At 31.8% G+C, this 20,536-nt stretch overlaps 1 protein-coding gene and 1 long non-coding RNA gene across 2 annotated transcripts in view; one reads left to right on the forward strand and one right to left on the reverse strand.

Annotated features, from left to right (window-relative positions):
* LOC115450687 (5-hydroxytryptamine receptor 1) overlaps window positions 1-12,818 on the reverse strand; it is a 157,234-nt gene extending 144,416 nt beyond the window's left edge. The window contains exon 1 of the mRNA XM_037440001.1: window positions 12,463-12,818. The gene's annotated coding sequence lies outside the window, so the exon portion shown is untranslated. The remainder of the gene's footprint in view (window positions 1-12,462) is intronic.
* The window catches only part of LOC119189682, a 44,112-nt gene continuing 36,393 nt past the window's right edge, over window positions 12,818-20,536 (forward strand). The window contains exon 1 of the long non-coding RNA XR_005112539.1: window positions 12,818-13,152. This is a non-coding gene — a long non-coding RNA (uncharacterized LOC119189682). The remainder of the gene's footprint in view (window positions 13,153-20,536) is intronic.

A 20,536-nucleotide genomic window follows, 5' to 3' on the forward strand; every position in this document is an offset into this window, starting at 1 on the left:
TAAAATGAAACAAAATCTTAAAATTAAGCTATACTACAACAAATATAAATAAAAAGAAAAAAATAAACAAACAAAACGAACAAAAATACACTATTAAATTAAATTATGCCATAATCTATATAAATTATCTTTCTAACATTGTTTTTAAATCTATAAAGGGGATCAGAAAGATATCAATATAATAAGATTTACGAGGATGGACCGATTCATTGTCCTCGTCATTTGCTACGTTAGCGGGATTTTAAATTAAAATTAGGATGTTTTTTAATTTCAATAGCCTCGCGAATCATCCTGGGCAGGAATCGTGTTCTTTGGCGAGGGTTTGTGGCTTGTCTAATCGCAGATAATGATTGGCGCCTCCTTTAGAGTGTTAAAAATCCCACTCTAAACAATGCTACCAAATAAATAATAATCCAATTCCAATTTGTTGTTTGTGATGGGCTGTATCGTTTTATAATTAAAATACAAACAATTTTTGAAATATACCTCAATTTATTTAAACAAAAATAAAAATATACATATATTTGATGGTATTTATATATTACTATATCTAGATGGCAGAATGTTGGCAATTGGCAGGGCAGTGAATACGATATGACACGTTAACTTAAAACATGAATTAATAACATGTAATTCAAATCGATTGATAAACTAATAAAAGAAAAGTAAAAAATCCAAGAGTCATTTGACGACGAGATAATAAATAAATACACGTATGATAACATAAAAAGGTCTTTCAAAATTTTCCTTAGACGATAAGATAGTTACTATGTGGTTATTCCCGCAGATTTGCAACTTACCAAGTTACTACATGGTATTGTTATTTTCGTACGAGCACAACAAAGTGACCCCAATGCACCTGATTGTAAGTGGAGTGGTGTGCAATAGGATGTCGACTGACGAGAGATGATTACACCGCGGCAGTCGACACAATTATGCCGGCCTGTTGAAACTGGATAGATTCAGGCTGATCCCGGAACGCGACACACTTACGTGGGCCACTATGGCGGGTTTTAACATCTTGTGTACTGTGGTCGCTATCCGGCAGATATTGAATACATGCTACCACCAATTGTTAAAGTTTGTTTATCATCTCTCTTTAAGCGTCAGATTACTTAAAATATATAAATAAATAGCACATGACAGGCGGAAATGGTCTCTTGTTATCGGAGATAAGGATCACTGGGTCGCTGCCTCTTTCCAAGTAATAAATCTCCTCAATAATTATCATTGGAAACAAGTAGCACTATCAAGATAACACCTAAACAAAAAACCGTAAAATCGTATGCCAGCCAATGATTGTAACCATACAATTTGACCACATTGTGACCACACAATGTACAGAAAATTGGTTAGTCAAACCATTACAGCATCTTGTATATCTTATATTTAACAGTAGCTAAAAATAAACCTGTCTTATTGTCTAATGATGTGAAAACATGGTGATAAAGTCTATATTTGGATATTTAAATTAATTATACCGTCGGGTGATTCACTTATCAAGGTGTTTACACAAGAAAATAAATAATATTATCGAAAATATACGTAACTAAATATTGTACATATTAAGGCAATCCCACGAGTAAACGCCTTGAGTATTCGTTTCATACATTTACAGCGCACGAGCTACTGGGGAAAGATTTGCGAATTTTTTCTATAAATAAATAATTTAAGGTCATTTGGAGAATTTTAAACTACCAAAATGTTCCTTATTAAATGGTCTCTTTAAGGCGATACCTCAAGGTCCATTTTCATACATTTTGTTTCACCTTTAATCTGGGTAACTAAACAAGTATTGGCAAGTAAAGAATTTAAATTCACGTCTAGTTAGTGATTAGTTCTCGCAGTTGAAACATGTAAAAATAATTAATAATCATGGATATTTCTGCCTTTAAAATTTCGTCATATTAAATTTTAATGGGCGAAATATCCATGAGTATTAATTATTTTACGTTTTTCTTCAACTGCGAGAACTAATCACTAACTAGACGTGAATTTAAATTCTTTACTTGCCAATACTTGTTTAGTTACCCAGATTAAAAGGTGAAACAAAATGTATGAAAATGGACCTTGAGGTATCGCCTTAACAGTATTTTTTATTTATTAGGGAAAACAAACAGTTACAACTTTAATTGAAAACAAACATAACGCTGAAATTTTCTAAAATACAAGTACGAAGAAGATGCTCAGAATAAACAATTTGGTGGCACTTTTATTATGAAATTGATAAAACAATGATAACTAAATAACCAAAGTGAAGCTATAGTATACAAACATAAAGTTTAATTATTTTTTTCTATATGTATTATAAAATTCGAATTGATAGGTTCTACAAAAACTGCTAGCGCATCGTGCTGCTGGGGCCACCGCCTTAAACAAGTTACGTATTTTAGGTTGATACATTGCATTGAAAATGTATCATACACTAAGGTTCAATGAAACATTTGGAAAATATTTACAAAATAAAACGGTTTCCATTACTTACACTACTGTGTTAAATCCCTAATTTGTAACTAACATAGATGCTAATCTTTTAGTCTTGATTGAGTATTGGATTTGTTATTGTTTTAATTTAAGAAGAAAACAATAGAATTCTTTTTTCTAATGTTTAATTTTAGTTTAAAGCTCTTTTAGTCAAAAAACTATTTTAATTTTTTTCAGAATTTAACTGTTAATATTTCGACCTAATTAAATCACTTAAAAACTAATTGTGGCAGAGAACACGTACAACTACATACAAACTTGAGTATCTTATGTTTGATTTTAATATAATTTTTATGTTCCTATTACTTAATAAAGAAAAATTTGTAATATAACCTAGTCTCTTGCTTATCGTTTTTTTCATGGGAAGAAGTTTTTTTTAATCAGAATAATCAGTTTATTAGAATTCCATGGTTTATTTTCTTTCATTCGCAATTCTTATTGCAGAAAAAGTATTTTTAAGTTTGAAGTTTTTACTACTACTAAATATTACAGAACTTTAAAATGTTGTAGCAAACTTGTTCTAATCAATACGAATATATTTTTATCACAAATTCACATTAACAATATTACATTAACTACGTAAGTTGAATATAGGACACTAGATAAAAAATGTTAAAGAATATAAGAGGTGACAAGGTCATTGAACAAAAAGTCGAACTACTTTAATGAAACATAATTCGGTCTACGTAATGCCTTGCAGATGTTCTATATTTGGAACTACTTTATTCCTGTATTTGTCGAAATTGTTAGTTCATTGTAAATTGATACTAAAATATCAATATATATATATATATATACAGTACGTTTTGAGTATTTTTAATATCTACATATGTATGACATTGTCAAAATCACCGGTGTAACGGTAGAGCTATGAACCTAAATGAAGATGTTTAGTCATTCTCAATAACCTCTAGAATGTTCTAAAGAAATACACAAACTAACTCCAAGTAATATAAAAACTCGCCACAATAGGATAAACTCAACGCAAAACATCAGTACGCAATGAAATAATATTGCTAAGTTTTAACTTATTGTATTAATAACAAATAATTTTATTAGAAAAGATAGTTCTAATAAATGCTTACTTATTATAACGAGTCGACATTGAGGCATGAGATATTTTTAGTAGAAGAAAAATATTAAATAAACGTCCAAGTTTACTTAACGAGTCCCTGGGTCCATAGTCTCTAGGTCTTTCAAACGATTACCCGTATGTTATTATTAAAAACATAAACGTAATTATAACATACTTGGAACGGTGCTCAATATGGCGGTAGGTATCTTTTCTTCTCTATTAGCGGGTAGATATACTATAGACAAATAGACGTAATGCTCTTTGAGAAAATTTAGTTTAGAAATCATCTTTATTCCGAACAAATAAACATACTTATCGTTTACCGTTTTATAGAGTTCACATTGTTACAGCCAATTTCAAACACCGAAAATCGTCAGTCCTCACAATACCGCACCGTTATTGATAGCATAAAACGGTATGTAGCAGTTATTACAACGGTCATGTGCTTAACAATAACGTGCGATCATTATTTTGATGACATAATCGTCACCATGTCGGCAATGCGTTGGTAAATGTTTACATTGCTGACTTAAATGGCGTTGCAGATCAAATTAATATTTTTAGTTTAGCTTTATATGCTATGGGTTTATAAGGCGAATGTGGATGGTAGAGCCAGTAGGGGTCGACTGCACCGAAGCTTCGAATGTCAGATATCTGACATTCTTAGTAAAGGCCAGGTCAAAAGTACCCGGAACCGGTGGGATGCATGAAAAGATGTATGAGTGTGGAGGAAGCGCGAGAAGTATGCCAAAATCGTGCAAAGTGGCAATCCATTGTCTCTGCCTACTCCTATGGGATGGAGGCGTGATACTATGATATGTATGTGAATAGAATTCATAAAATAGTGGGCATATAGTCAACAATAATGTTGATGTATTTACTATTCTTAACATTTTCTTCTACAATAGGGTATTTTACTGCGAATTTATTACTTACTAGCTTTTGCCCGCGGCTCCGCCCGCGTTATAAAGTTTTTCAGGCTAAAGTTTTCAGTTATAAAAGTAGTAGTTTCCCGGGAGCCTATGTTCTTCCCAGGGTCTCAAACTGTCTCCATACCAAATTTCATCTTAATACGTTGGGTAGTTTTTGAGTTTAACACGTTCAGGCAGACAGATGCAGCGGGGGACTTTGTTTTATAACATATTTTTTAGAACTTTTTAAGAGGAACAATCCCGTCATACATCATTGTTGCATAACTTTAACCGTTTACGCAGCGCACGCAACGGAAGCTCTCAAAACTAATAATTTTTTCTCGATTTGCAACATGTTTCATTACTGTTCCGCTCCTATTGGTCATAGCGTGATGATATATAGTCTATAGCACTCTAGGAACAAAGGGCTATCCAACACAAAAAAGATTTTTTCAGTTCGGACCGGTAGTTCCTGAGATAAGCCATTACTGCTTCGCTCCTATTGGTCATAGCGTGATGATATATAGTCTATAGCACTCTAGGAACAAAGGGCTATCCAACACAAAAAGATTTTTTCAGTTCAAACCGGTAGTTCCTGAGATAAGCCATTACTGCTTCGCTCCTATTGGTCATAGCGTGATGATATATAGTCTATAGCACTCTAGGAACAAAGGGCTATCCAACACAAAAAGATTTTTTCAGTTCAAACCGGTAGTTCCTGAGATAAGACATTACTGCTCCGCTCCTATTGGTCATAGCGTGATGATATATAACTTTGAGCACTCCACAAACAAAGGACTATTCAACACAAAAAGAATTTTTCAGTTTGAATCGGTAGTTTCTGAGATTAGCCATTACTGCTCCGCTCTTATTGGGTATAGCGTGATGATATATAGCCTATAGCACTCCACGAACAAAAGGCTATCCAACGCAAAAATATTTTTTCTGTTGGGACCGGTAGTTCCTGAGATAAGACATTACTGCTCCGCTCCTATTGGGTATAGCGTGATGATATATAGCCTATAGCACTCCACGAACAAAGGGCTATCCAACGCAAAAAGAATTTTTCAGTTTGGACCGGTAGTTCCTGAGATTAGCGCGTTCAAACAAACAAACAAACAAACAAACAAACAAACAAACTCTTCAGCTTTATATAATAGTATAGATTCTATAAGTAACGGCAAATAATAAGAACAAGGAGCTCTTTTGTGAAAGGAGTAATAAAATAATTTAAAAAATGAAGCGACAATTTATATTTTAAATATTGCAATGGGCAAGGATGGGAATGGAAATGGGCGCGTAGGAGGCTAATGGTTTCATCTCTTTCTTTCGCGCGTATCGTAATTACTCGTGACGTCATAAAGATATTATTGCGTTTTTCCAGCTTGACATCTAGCCCTTCCATAACCTTTCAAAGTCTTTTTTTGTTGTTTTATAAAAGAATTTGATGATGCGTTTTATGTTAGATTTTAATGATTTATTTATGTAATTAATAAATATTTATATGAGTAAAATAATCTTGCTTATTGTTTTTTGCATGAGAAGTAATAAATAATTCTGTCTTTTTTGTGTTAGATATGTCCTTTTTTACCTATTTTTATTAAAAAAGAAATATTATTGTCAATGGTGCCAGTCAGTCTGCCAGATTTTATCAAACAAAATAAGAGAAAATTGTTTTACCAAGAATTATATTAAAATATTAATGCTGCAGACAGACTGGCCTTGTATCTATACACACAGTTTACATTAATTATGTACAGAATTTTATTATAAATATTGTGTTGATTATAATAAAATAGTAGCTTTTTCTCGCTGCTTCGCCTGCGTGATAAAAGTGCTCGCGCCGTCGCCTACCTCATGGAGTGTTTCCGGAAAAAAGTGCCGCTATATATTTTGCGGGAATAAAAAGTAGTATGTGTCTTTCCCATGCTCTCAAGCTATCTCCTTGTCAAATTTCTTCGTTCTTCATGACTTTGTTTTAAATAATATTATGTAAAGAAGGAAGGATATTATTATTTTACTCTTAAGTAAAGTAGTAGTACGGAACGACTACCACGCTGAGGTCCTGGATTCGAATCCCAGTTCGGACAAGATGTTATTCTAGTTAGTGCGTCCATGGCGAAAGGTTCGGCCCTATCATATGAACGGAATACCCATTGCAAATAGTGGGTGCACTGGTTACACATCTGCCTACCCCCTCGGGTATAAAATACGTGTGTCTATGTGTGTATATTCTACTCTTCTTACAAATAAGTCGTTGAATACAGCTATGAAATATCATTGAGGCTTACTAAGTGTCCTTTATCAACACAATAGTGAAAACTCTAATTCCCAAACAGCCAAATACACTCTGAAATCACTACTACTTGTAACAAACATCTTTGCAAACTTTCGTATTTATAATATCAGTAGGATAATCCGTTAGAGGCTTTGAGTGTTTTCAATAATTAAATTTTCATAAACTTTAACCAACTGTTGGTAAAGTTATTTATAGATTGGGATCACAGTGTTAATGGATAAAGTAGATTTACTCGCACTTGTGATGAAAAGGCGCGTGTATTTTTGGCAAATATTAGTTATTGTTAAAAATAACATGGATTTAACGTTGATTTTAATAATAACATTGGTGTAGGAAATTTATTTAGAGTAGCTACATTTACTGCTAGTAGATCTATCATATGTGAGAGTCCACTTGGGTAGGTACCACCACAATGTTTATTTCTGCCGCCAAGCAGCAGTGTGTAGTCACTGTTGTATTCCGGTTTGAAGGACATTGTAGGTAGTGTAACTACTGGACATAGACTTAACATCTAATGTCTCAGGATGGCGAGCGCGGTGGAATTGTATGGTGTTTCTACTATTTATGGACAGTTGTATCGCTTACCATCAGCCGAACGGCAAGCTCGTCTCGTCATTCAAAGCAATAAAATTATATATAGGAGCTAACGTTATGTAAATGGGATAGACTGCGCGATCTGGTTGTAGGAAATTAATTTATTAACAGATTCGTTGATATTTATGTATACTATAAATATCAACGAATTATTAATTTCCAGCTTATGTGTTTTTTTATATTTCAATAATGAGACGAACAAGACGCTCACCTGATAGTAACGTGTCGTTACTATGAGGTGAGCGTCTGCTTTAAAACAATAGTAATATCACTTACATTTTGATTTTTAAAACAACCTGGCATTGCACTAAGTTTTGACAAGTACACAGTCACACACACACACACACACGCATACATGATACAGATATGCCGTCTTTTATCCACGAAGAGGTGAAGATGCAATTAGGGCATCCAATTTTCATAATTTCTGCCTCTAAACAATAGAATACACTTCCATTTTTGATTTTTAAAACAGCTTGGCATTATACTAAATTTTGACAGGTACATATACATATAGTCACACTCACACGCACACATGATACATATATGACGTCTTTTTATCCCCCGAAGAGGCAGAGATCCTGAGGGCAACTAATTTTCATAATGTGTGTTCCATGAGGTAATGGAGGCCGGTCGATTGCCTATAGTTTTGAGACATCTAATCCTCATTGCCTATTAATTAAATTGGCATGACGTAGAAAACAACACAAAGATTTGTATGAAGATGTCGCAATAATGGACAATGTGTGTTTTGCACTCGCTTTTTTATTTACAAATCTTTGTGACGTGTTTTGATAAAACCTTTGTTTATTTTGGTGACGATCTGGCACTGTTTCGCTGCAGTGAAATTGAGTAAAAAAGTCTAATATAACATAGCGTCATGCCTTTTACCCTTTTCCGATAGACAAACGTATAACATATGCACATTTCGCTGCGTATAGTAAGTCCCAATTACTGGGCAAAACTCCAAAATACAAGCTGATACTAGGCCTAAAAACCAATATAACTTTTTTGACCCGGGATTCGAACTTGAATCCACAAGTCGCTAAGACCGCTAGCGCAACTACACCGACGAGGCAGTTTATATTATCGATCGGTCAATTCCATTTACCTTAATAACTTTAGTTTTTGTTCTTCATAATAATTATAATAACCTGCCAATTTTATATTAAGTAGCGGGTATAGGTGTTGTAAAAACAACAATATGAGTTTTAACGTCGAATGTGTTAAGTTTATTGGAACACGTAACGTTGCCCGCGGCTTTTCCAGGCTTGAAAAGCCTTTCCCGGTACAAAAATCCCTAGAACACTAACGATTTGTAGCAATTAGCACCAGCTCTATTTACTAAAAAAAAAACATATTATTCGGAAGTAAATTATCGGGATAAATATAGCCTATGTTTTAAACCAGGACTTGGTTTACATGGGTGCCAAATTTCATTGAAATCCGTTCAACTATTTCTGCGTTTACATCTTACAAACATTAAAATAATCTTGCGCATTTATGTTAGTAAGATAAGATAAAATAATGAAGTAATTTAGTGTTTTTTTTTTCATTACGTTTGTAGATTGTAAAATTATTTTAAATCAAATATTAATTATAATGATAGAATATTAATTTCATCTTATGAAAAAAAACTTAAGGTCACTTCGAACATTAAAAGAATAAAATAAAATGTAGGTACTAAAAGGAACGAGTCGTTTTAAAATTTTGATTATGAATTGCCTCAAGAAACTCAACTAATCGATTTAGTATGTAATATATAGATAAGATATAATTAAATGTTATGAAAAATTGAACATTCTTGTAAAAAAATTGATGTTAGGATAAAAACTACAATTTTATGCAACAAAAAAAATATAAGAATCACTGGAAATAATTGACTTTAAATAAATAACTATTCTAAATAAACAGACTTAAGTGGCAAAAACACCTTGAATTTATATTTAATCTTGTCAAACTGCTAAACTCATATGCTGGCGGAAGCAATACACCCAAACTGAACAATATAAGAATGTTACATCTGACGGCTATAGCCCCTTTTTATTTGACTTTTAAATAGATTTTTTTAAAATCTTTATTTAAGGTGCTTACTTTTATTTTTACAATGTTGCTCTATGCGAACGCTTTTATACGTGTGTAGAGTTTATCAACTATAGTTCGCTTTAACAGGGCACCAACATTCCTGAGAAATCGCCCTAAGACTTTCGAAGGTACGTGAAGTCTACCAATCCGCACTAGGCCAGCGTGGTGGAATCAGAACTAAACACTCTCAGTAGTAGAGGAGGCGCGTGCTGTACAGATTCGTTTATAATACAGGGCTGATATAATTATAAACACTAAGGTTTGGTTAACTACGCTAGTTAACTGTAGGTTGGAATACTTCACGTTATATCAAAAGAAACCGTTGCGTATTCCAGAATCAGTGGACAAACGCGTTACTAAAATCGTTTTCACTAACGTAATGTAGAGGAACATATCCTAGTGGCAAACTTATCGTCTGGATACGTCGTTCTCATAGATTTTTTATTTTCTGTTTGCGTTATCGTTTGTAGAAAGGGATCTTGGCTTCGGCCTCATGATCGTACAAAAGAGTTAACTCTAATTGGTCTGCATGCTGTAACTTTTTTTTTCATATTAGTTTTTAAAGGTTTATTACACATTTTTGCAATTAATCCTTCGCTAGAAACATTTAATTAAAGTTTACCAAGAATAAGAGATTTAATAAAAGACTCTTCCATTTTTAAAAAGCGAGCGAATATTTTTTTCAAATTCTCGAACTCCCAAGTATTATTCCGTAACGTTTCCTTTGTGAAACTGTTTTCAACATAATCATAAATATCTATTAATTTAATTTATCGCACCATATTTTATAGATGGGATCGATGAATCATTGTAGTATAAATCTTAATGAAATATTAAAAAGCGTAGGTAATGCAATAAATATCCGATTGAATAAACAAGAATTCTTTTCTTAATAATATGATGAATGTAGTATGTTTATATTCGATATGTGATACAGGAAATCCGTAAAATACAAGAATGATATTAGTTTCCTCTATGAAACAACAAAGAAAAGAAAGATAATATCTCTGGTATCATCTAAAACAAACAATTCTCAAACACACACACACACACATCACTCATGTGAAAAGTTTATATAATGTACATATTTTTATTCAAACACTAAATTCATTCTTTAGTATTTTAGATTTACGTAAGTAGTTGTTGTTATAACTAATGATAAAAATTAATTCGCATCATTTAATGTAGATAGTGACTACTATTAGCGAATAAAGCCTCTATTGTAGAGTTTTATTTCTGAATCGGAACACAATCGAAGTAGAATGTTGCACGATAATGTCTACAGTAAGCGAAAGCCAGGCGAGCGCTTTAAAAGGAGAAAAAGAGTTAAGAATTAAACGATTTCCTCAAATTTCAAGTATTATTAATGAGAGAATTTTATATTTAGAAATATTACACCATGGGCGGGTTTCCTTAACATAAAAACCGAAAATATTGATAAGAATATTCCGAATATCTTATTGAAAAGATGTTTAAGCCCTTAGTAACGTGTTAAATTTTTTTATATCATCATTTTGAATACAGTGTGTAAAATTTATCAATCATCTACACTTATATATAAATTTAAATAAAGATTATAACCACTACATTAAATGACGACGGACAGTGAGTTTGTAGCGTTAAAATCAAATAATAATATTACTATCGATGATCTTCAGTTAGTTAACTGTAGATCGTCGACACCTATATACAACAGTCGCGAAGAGTGATATTTTCCGGAAAGGAACCCGAATCGACATATTGGTACTAATGATATGCATGAGTGCGTTTTGCGAATCGTAATGATAATTAGATTTTACATAAATTATGAAAGAGAAGCCGATACGAATTTGGTTCTATGGACCATTCACCATATACAAGTAACGGAATTAATATAATATGTACATATATGTGAACAATTCTTACGCGTTACGCACTACGAAGCTACGTCAAAGGGACTCGATTTACTTTTGTTGGCGAGCACGCGTTAATGTGATTGTCATCTGCTTAGTAAATTTCTAAGTAATGTCTACTCTAATGTTTCTATGTGGAAGAAAGTATGACGATTTGTTTGCCATTGTTTTTCCTATAGTAATTAGGGAATTTGTTGATATTGATTTGTCCGACATTGTGATCTTCTTTTAAAATTTTTAAAAGTAGGATAATATTTTTTATAATCGATAATCCTAATATAAAAATGTTAGGAAAACAGGTCTACAAGAGGTCTTGCAATTGATTAGCATAGAATTGGCGATGGGTTTATACTATAACCAGATTCCTATCGGCTTCCTTGTATGTAGAATCTAATATCATTAGAACGATTTGTAGACCACATTTATGCATAATACCTATGCCTTGTGTCGGGAACCCTTTCGGTTATTGCACCTTTCGCCACTGTAGCATACGATGCCTTTTCTGAGTGAAGAACGGAAATTATTTCATATTTGATAACGATGTACGATTAGAGGCAAATCGTAATAAATAAATTATTGTCCTTGGTAATACTACGTATTTAATATTAAGTTGAAAAATATAGTATTGCTTCTTATAAGGGATTATAGCACTATGGCGTATCATGAGAAAATAGAAGGAAGTAATACATCGCTGGGACATTTTAGGGGGAAAAAGTATGGTTAATACTTAAATAAGTAATAAAAATTATATTATATTTTAAAAGAACATTTCTCTCTATTTTCTCGTTACACACACACCGCATTTGCACAAGTGTACTTATTTGTAAGTGCTTCGAGATGTTTGCTTTATGTGTAAATAGAGAATTAACACGGAAACACTCGTGTTCATAATATATTACGTGTAAATAATGTGACAAGTATTGTTCGTTTACTTTTGTTATGTATTTATTGAATATGAAATATATTGTGCTAATGGGGAACATTAATAGATACTTCTTATTAAATATTATATCACATCTTTCTATTGCCATGTCTCGATGTTGTCATTTAGATCTATAACATTTAAAGTTGGTAATACTTATTAATATTTAAAAAAAATACAATTATGATTACAATACTTACATTTTCTCAACGAATCGTCGCAATTAAGTCCAAAACAATTTGAATTATGTTCTTATACACTATATTATTCCATATGCACTTACACCAACCTATACAATGATACTTAAAGTACAAATCTTATCATTGTCGATTTTTTATATTTTATTCGAATGCATCGTCAAAACGATAAGATAAAACACTTAATTAGATAGAAGTCACTTTTATTTTAGTTATTTCACGACACTTCACAAAGAATTCGTCTAATATGTACATGAGCACTACTGGAATATATTTCGTACGTCATACGAAGTCATATCGAGCGTCTGAACATTTTCGATATGACATACGTCCGCAACCAACCGTGTTCGCGGGCTAACTGCCAGCCAAAGTGCGGTTTTGGCAAGTTGGCGCACCTGTAGCGTTCGAAAATCAAAATTTTACGACAATATTCCTTATCATTGTAATAAATACTTCATCGATTTTGACAAATGTCACTTATAGAGATAAAACCATATTATTGTGGAGGTAATTTTATTTTTTTTATTTTTACGAATTATAATGTCTTTTTAAATTTCAATTTATCAGGTTTTTCCAGTTTTCATTATTGATATTCTATCTTAATTGATTTTTAATTATTACCTATATTTGAACCCACGTGAAACATAAACCTGCATTTCAATTTCCTGCATCGGAAAATTACGACTGGAATTGGTAAGTATAGCATTTGAAATTAACTACAATTAACATTGGCTTCGGTTATTTTCTTTGCGATGTTTGTATGTAGAGCACATTAATTAGGTTACATGTCGAAACTCTGCTTATATTTTATATTATTTACTTTTGTTTTTGTACATATATACATATTATGAATTTGTTCTTTCGTAATAATTTTAAACAATTTGTATTTTCATATAGAGTTTTATAGCGGGGAATAAATTTTCATAATTGTATTAATTTATTAATAAATAGTAACATTTTGAAGGTTATTTTTTAATAAACATTACATTGGAATTGGAACTAAAGCAGCTTTTAATTGGGGCATCAATTACAATAGAATTTATTGATCGAAACTGAAAAGTGAACTCTATTTTCTAAAGGAATAAAGTTTTATGCTAGTTACTTCGAGGAACTGAATAATGATTAGTGGAAATGTACATTTGACATAAATCCATAAATATGTCACTGGGTAGGCATTCGTTCACAAAACACATGCAATATCGATATTAAGTAATGATTTAGTATTATTATCACTCAAAAATATCAAAGTAATGTTGTCGTACGAACAGTATTATATAGATTAATACGAGGATGTTGGAAAAATATGAAAAATGAATCCATTTAGGAACCTACTTCTAACTCGTATAAAAATATCACGCGATGTGACCAATTTAACTGTTTAAGTAATTAAAGGTTAATTTGGTTAATTTTCTGGTATAGGGCCATAAACTTTTGGTTGATATGATGATTTTCAAGCCAGATATTTTTTATAAGTACGTTAGTATTAGATCTATATTCAAATAATTTATGACTTAGGCTTTACGGTATAACATAAGAAGTCCGCTATATTATTTTATTTTTATTGAAGCGAAACGAGGTTTTATTCTATCGAAGTTATTAGCTTCCGCAAATCGCGTGATAGGTTTAGAATTAGTTATTTGTAAACAAGTTCAGCGATTAATATCATTTTCTGAGTACAGTCATTTCTTGTGTTAAAGCCAAATAAAACATTAGATCGGTAGTTTCCGACGATTTACTTTAAAATGCAATGAATAATTACGACAACAATGAATACTTTTGTTTTAAACAGATCTGAATCCGAAAAATCCTTGAATATAAATATTATATTGTTTATGATTGTTTTGTTTTCAGGATTTTGTCTAGCAGTTATATGTGAGTTTGCTTGGGTACTAGGCGTCTATTTCTAATGACAATACGTTGCGAGCATTATGGCAGATTGACGGCTACAGTAGCCAGCAAATGTACTGAGTATTATAAAACTTACGAGCACAGTACGATATGCCATTGTATTTCCTACGATTACTATTGTACAATTGCCCTTTCAAAGTTCTAGGCGGTGTGACTATTATAGCCACTAGGCAGGCATATTTAATTAGTTTTTAGTGAAGTTCATTTGTTATTTTTATAAATTTACGTATTAGTTTTGGATATGATATTTAAATACCGTGAGATGTAATAATGTTTTATGACTAACATATTAATTAGTAATTAAATATCGTTATATGCGTGGTAATTTTGCCAGCGTTATGGGCATCTTTGCGCCAGGTATGGTCCTTTGCGGCCTCTTCGTTTTGGTTCAGAATATATGAGAATTATAATGCCTATTTTAATTGTGTAATTAATAAATTCCATTTACCAGGTTTAAGAATAAAAAAAAATATATTATGAATATCATCCTAACCATACCTATTATTTAGCAAGTTGGTAACAAAATAAAGTAGTTAGAAGATAAACACTAAACAGCAATGCGAGCTTGCACTCAGTTTTTTGACCGCGAAACCGATTGCTATTTGCGACTATCTCTCATTCCCAATGGTCTGTTACGCAAGCCAATTACAGCACTATCTATTTTCACTGTTTGGTGGGATCACGTGGATTTGTTCTGCAAAACGTAGTCTTCATAGAGATGCAGTTTAGATTGAAAAGTGGGAACGTGCAGATTGATTGAAAGTGCAACTGTTATTGTACTGGTATTCAAATTTTTATGTTGGAATGCATTGTGTATCGATGTCTGCTTGCTATTATAATTTTAAATGTTTTATGTTCATGTATATTGACGTGTAATTATATACTCATGTACGTTTTGTTTCAAACTTCGTGTGGAGGTAACACACCCTCGCATTTAATGATATTCGTGACATAGGTCTTGAATTTTAATACTAAATCTAGAATAGGTATGCGACGGCATAATTGCTTTAAGTAATTATTTCTGCAAAGATGACACTTAACCTTTTGTAAAATTTGTGCTACTGTCTCCATAAAGTAGTTTTAGGAGATAAAATAAATATGTCACATTCGATAGTCTCCCTCGCTCTGTTTCTTTTTGTCTCAAACTAATCTATATTCTCTATACTGTTTTCAAAGCTGAAGTGTTTGTTTGTTTGAACGCGCTAATCTCAGGAACTACTGATCGAATTGAAAAAATATTTTAGTGGGAATAGCCTATTTATCGAAGCTATTTAACATCACGCTATGATGAATAGGAGCGAAGCATCAATGAAAAATGTGGCATAAACGGGGAACATTTATTCCTTATGAAAGCTTCTGCGTAAATAGTTAAACATGTAGGTGGGTATTGTTACTCTTAAAAAGTTTTAAACAATATATTATAAAAATAAGAAATATTTTAATAAAGTCCCCAGTCGCATTTGTCGGCATGTCTCAACGCGATAAACTCAAAAGCTGCCCGGATTACCATAAAATTCATCATGGAGATATTTTTAGACCCTGGAAAAGATACAGGCTACTTTCTATCTAGCTGGAATTTATCCCGGAAAATTCATTCACGCGGGCGAAGCCGGGAGCAAAAGCTATAATCGACGCATAGGAATTGCCATTTTCCCGCCTTTCTAAAAACTGGTGGGGTCGACTTTTTGATTTACAGTTATTTCTTCCGCCATGGTCGGTCCAGTCCTTTACCTTTATTGATCAAAATTTACAATCCACCGTAAAGAAATAGTGATGTTTTTTCCTATCGGAATTCATGTCACGTCTTTGGCATTGAGATATATATTTAGGGTCTGTTTCACAAGTTTAGTAAATGCTATTTGTCATATAAATGAATAAGCCGACATATAAATTGACGTTCTAAACTATGCTCCCAAAGAAATAGTTATAAAATGATCGGTATAATCTAATCGATGTTATAATCGACATAAGCTGTTTAATGCGATAACTGTTTAATAAAAATTACTTAGAACTTGTGATACGCGCCCATAGGATTATAAAAATGATTTAACTTTAATTTAAAATATTGTTTCAATTTAGAAATGGGGAAGTATTATAAATATATTATAAGAGTTTATAGGCAAAGAGTTTTATATCAGTCAATTTTAATGCACTGTGTGAAACAAATCTCGCACCAAAAGCTACTGGAATAACACATCGGTTCTGCACAAATACTAACAACGATATTTCCAAAAGAATAATGGATGTTATACGTACGTTATACGATGTATGGGTCGATTAAGTATATTTCCCATTATGAATACTCGTATAAGACCTTCAGCTCTCATTCAACTAAAATCAATAAACATTAGCGAATTGAGGTGCATCATTTCAAATGAGGTGTGTTGAGTTTGACTCTGCTAAATATCCCAAGGCTAATAAATAAAATCTGTTCATATAATAAAGTTTAATTTAATTTCGAAGTTTGATTCGTGAGGCTTACTGCACACTAAATAACGCAGACACATAAAGCAATATTTGTTTAAATTTAATCAAATATTTACGAAGTTTTAAACAATCTAAAAGTGATTCATTCATTCGTGCGTATTAACCATTCGGTAATTCTCGTCTGTCAGCGGGTCTCTCAATCTCGTTCGTTCTACGTTCGAAACGATCCAAAACCAACAAATATGTATAGAATCAATCACGGCGTGGATTTAAATATGGAACGTTTATTGTGTAATGTTGGTTGCACTGGTTTTGCGTACATTTTAATTACACGTTTCGAAATTCAAAAGTTGGTAGTCTACATGATAAATTTGTGTTTGGTACTGCTCAGGAAAATTGCCGGGGGCCCTAAAACAATATTTTCCTGCAAGAGTGCAACTTACACAAGGTTCCCTTTTTATTATTGGTGTTAATGTAATTAATATTTATATTTTGTCGTCAGTTATTATGACATCATTTGTCTAAAATCACAAATATTTCGTAGATACTCATCATAAAGTATAATTTCCGGATACAATGATGTTAAAAATTAGATCGTGGATTATAGTTCCTTTGTTTCTTCTTAATATTTTAAAGTACACTCAATAAAGTAATACGATTCGTTTACTACTAGCGATTATAACTTTTCTAAGAGACAAGTCATTGTCACGACAAAGGTAGAAAACCTTATCGCGACGATAAGATATATCTTGTAACATCAACGAGGTCGATGAACTTGATAAAAGGCTATTGAAATAGCGGTTAAGTTTATTAAAAGTATACTAGCTAATATCACAAAAAAAGTGTATTCTGTTACAAAAGAAAGAAAAATGATAAGTGTCTGAAATATTAAAATACAACAATATATATAACTTTCTACAATATATTACTTTCTACAAAGTATTTTTTATCCCACAAGATTCCTTCCACCACAGAAAAACATTTGCGAGATACGCATTTTAATTTATTCCTTCGAGGTAATTGAACTGTAAGTACTCAAATCTATTCCAATGTTTTACGACTCTTAACAATAAATAATTTTATAAAAAATAATTATTATATATAAGAAATATGCAATATTCTTGATTTCTAAGTGTACGCCTTGGGCGGTCGTCGTATAACAGAAGAATTTTATCCAGCGATTTATTCAAACGAGTGTCTAAAATGAGTTTAACGTTTTAATGGAAATTGATGCTCCATTCGAAACGCTACTATTATCTTTTGGGAATTTTATTAAAATATATTTTTAATCCCTAATGACAAGATTGGCTGCATATAAAAGCTCATTGTTTTTTTTATATTCTTTATTCTATTATCGTACAATGCTTGCTGATACATTAATAATTTAAATTAAAAAAGCATTGCATTTTTAAAATTTAATATTATTCAAAGGTAAGCTATCAGAAAGGTAATTTGTTTTAGCAATAATCCAATATTTTTTATTAGTTTTAACTGAAAAGAGTATGTAGGTACAATTACTCATTTATCTAAACACGTTAATTGACAATTTAGATTTGAATTAAAGGATTGGATATACACGCATCGCTTAAGTTGGGAATAATTTAATTTTCATCCATCTTTTGTCCTCTTTTGAATGGCTCCTACGATTGTACTTTTGTCTAAGCATGCTATGTTGCCGAAACAAATGACCAGTAATTCAAATGAATACTATACTTTGATTTTTCTTAGTTTTCGAAGATTGTTTTATTCATCTTATCTATTATAGGTTTTGGACACCTAAATTTCATATTTTCATATGAAATGAATATTGCAAAAATTTTCGAATATACATTTTCACATGGCGGTAGGCGTTTGTCAAAAAAAGGCAGGGCAGAGTCCTTCAAGCCCCACTCTTGGGACTACAAAGACATTAATAAACACCAGATATTAGTTGACTAATTCAAATAATAAATTAACTTCACTTTAATTAACAATTCCTTCTATTTATTGCGATAAATTAACTGTACATTTATCAAGATACTAGTATCTTCCCTATACCTAGGTATTGCTCGCGACTTCGTCCGCATGAAAAGCCTTTCTCGCTTCAAAAGCCCTTAAAATAAAGTATGACGCCGGCGCTATGTATTAAAAAAAAAACATAGTTTTCTATGCGGGAAAATTATTGTTGTATAAAGTTGCCTTTGGTTTAATCCGTCCATTTCATCTAAACCGTTTAATTGTTTCTGCATTGACGTTTTACAAATATACATAATATATAAGTCAATAAGCCTTTATTTTTACCACTTTAAATTATTTCTTGAAACATCTGTTTTACTTGTTTTCCTTTTTTTGCCAAGGAGGCAACATACACACATACATTCAAATATTTTCACCAACTTTCGCATTTATAATATTAGTAAATATTTAAATAAGGTAATAATAGATATAAATTTGTAGACTATCTACATTTGTTACTATGTCTTTATAAACTATGGTTTTCTATAACACAGTATTAACTTAATAATAAGTCTCTACGTGCAGTTTGATTCTTGTTCTAGAAAACCTACATTTTCCGTATAAAATTGATCTAAATAGTTATATTCTAATCATAAAACATATTTCAAAAAGCCATATAATTTAGTACTTGTCAGAATCACAATATTTACAGAGTGGGCAAATTGCACCATGCCTCCCTAACGTGGCTTCTTTCTATCTTTTATTCTAGTTTCGAGTTCAATTAATATAAGTTATGTTACATTAAATATAACTATTAACATGAATATGCTATACAAGAACCTACTATGCATATCATCATAATTCATAAACAAACATAAATTGCTTTATAATTTCAAAACTGGTATATTAATATTTTATGAAGTAATAATGAATGTTAATTTGATATAAAAAGGAATAACATTTTATCAATTAATCGTGGGAAGCTAATCGTATACATAGATGTAAATTTTATGTTAAATAAAAAATAGGACATACGACTGAATGTTACTACCAGTAATTATCGCGCAATATTTCGAATTAAGGTTTTATGAACAAAACAAATTGACATATACATTAATAAAATACTCCTATAAATGATCTTCCTATTCGAAAGTGGACCAGAGTAATTTTTTTTTATTGCTTTGAATGACGAGATTAGCTTGCCATTCGCCCAATGGTAAGCGATACGACCGCCCATAAACAGTAAAAACACCATCCAACACCTTGAATTACAAAGTATTGTTTGGTATTCCACTGCGCTCGCCATCCTGAGACATGAGATGTTAAGTCTTATTATGTCCAGTAGTTCTGGCTATAATATCCTTCAAACCAGAACACAAAACTGACTATACACTGCTTCTTGGCGGCAGAAATAAACATTGCGGTGGTACCTACCCAGGCGGACTCTTACATATGAGAGACCTACCACCAGTAATTGAAATATACATTAATACAAACCTATAAAATATTTCTATAAACGATCTTCTAATCCGTAGCGAGCTTGGACCAATCATAGTAAAGGTTGCTTGCATGCTTACAGATGAGTTACTTAGGTTAGTTTATTCTTCTCATCAATGTGTAGTTATCGGTTATGATAGTGTATTCGAATCGGCCGTTAGAGGATACTAAAAAACTGCAAACACGGAGTTAGTTAATAATACTGAACAAAAATAGTTTGCTTTATTGTTGTACTCAACGTTTCAGTAATGGCTTGACTAATACAGTCGTATTTTATTTAATCCAAATCTATAGAATTTAAAAAAAAAAT

The sequence above is a fragment of the Manduca sexta genome, chromosome 18, assembly GCF_014839805.1.
Source record: "Manduca sexta isolate Smith_Timp_Sample1 chromosome 18, JHU_Msex_v1.0, whole genome shotgun sequence".
Taxonomy (NCBI): Eukaryota; Metazoa; Arthropoda; class Insecta; order Lepidoptera; family Sphingidae; genus Manduca; species Manduca sexta.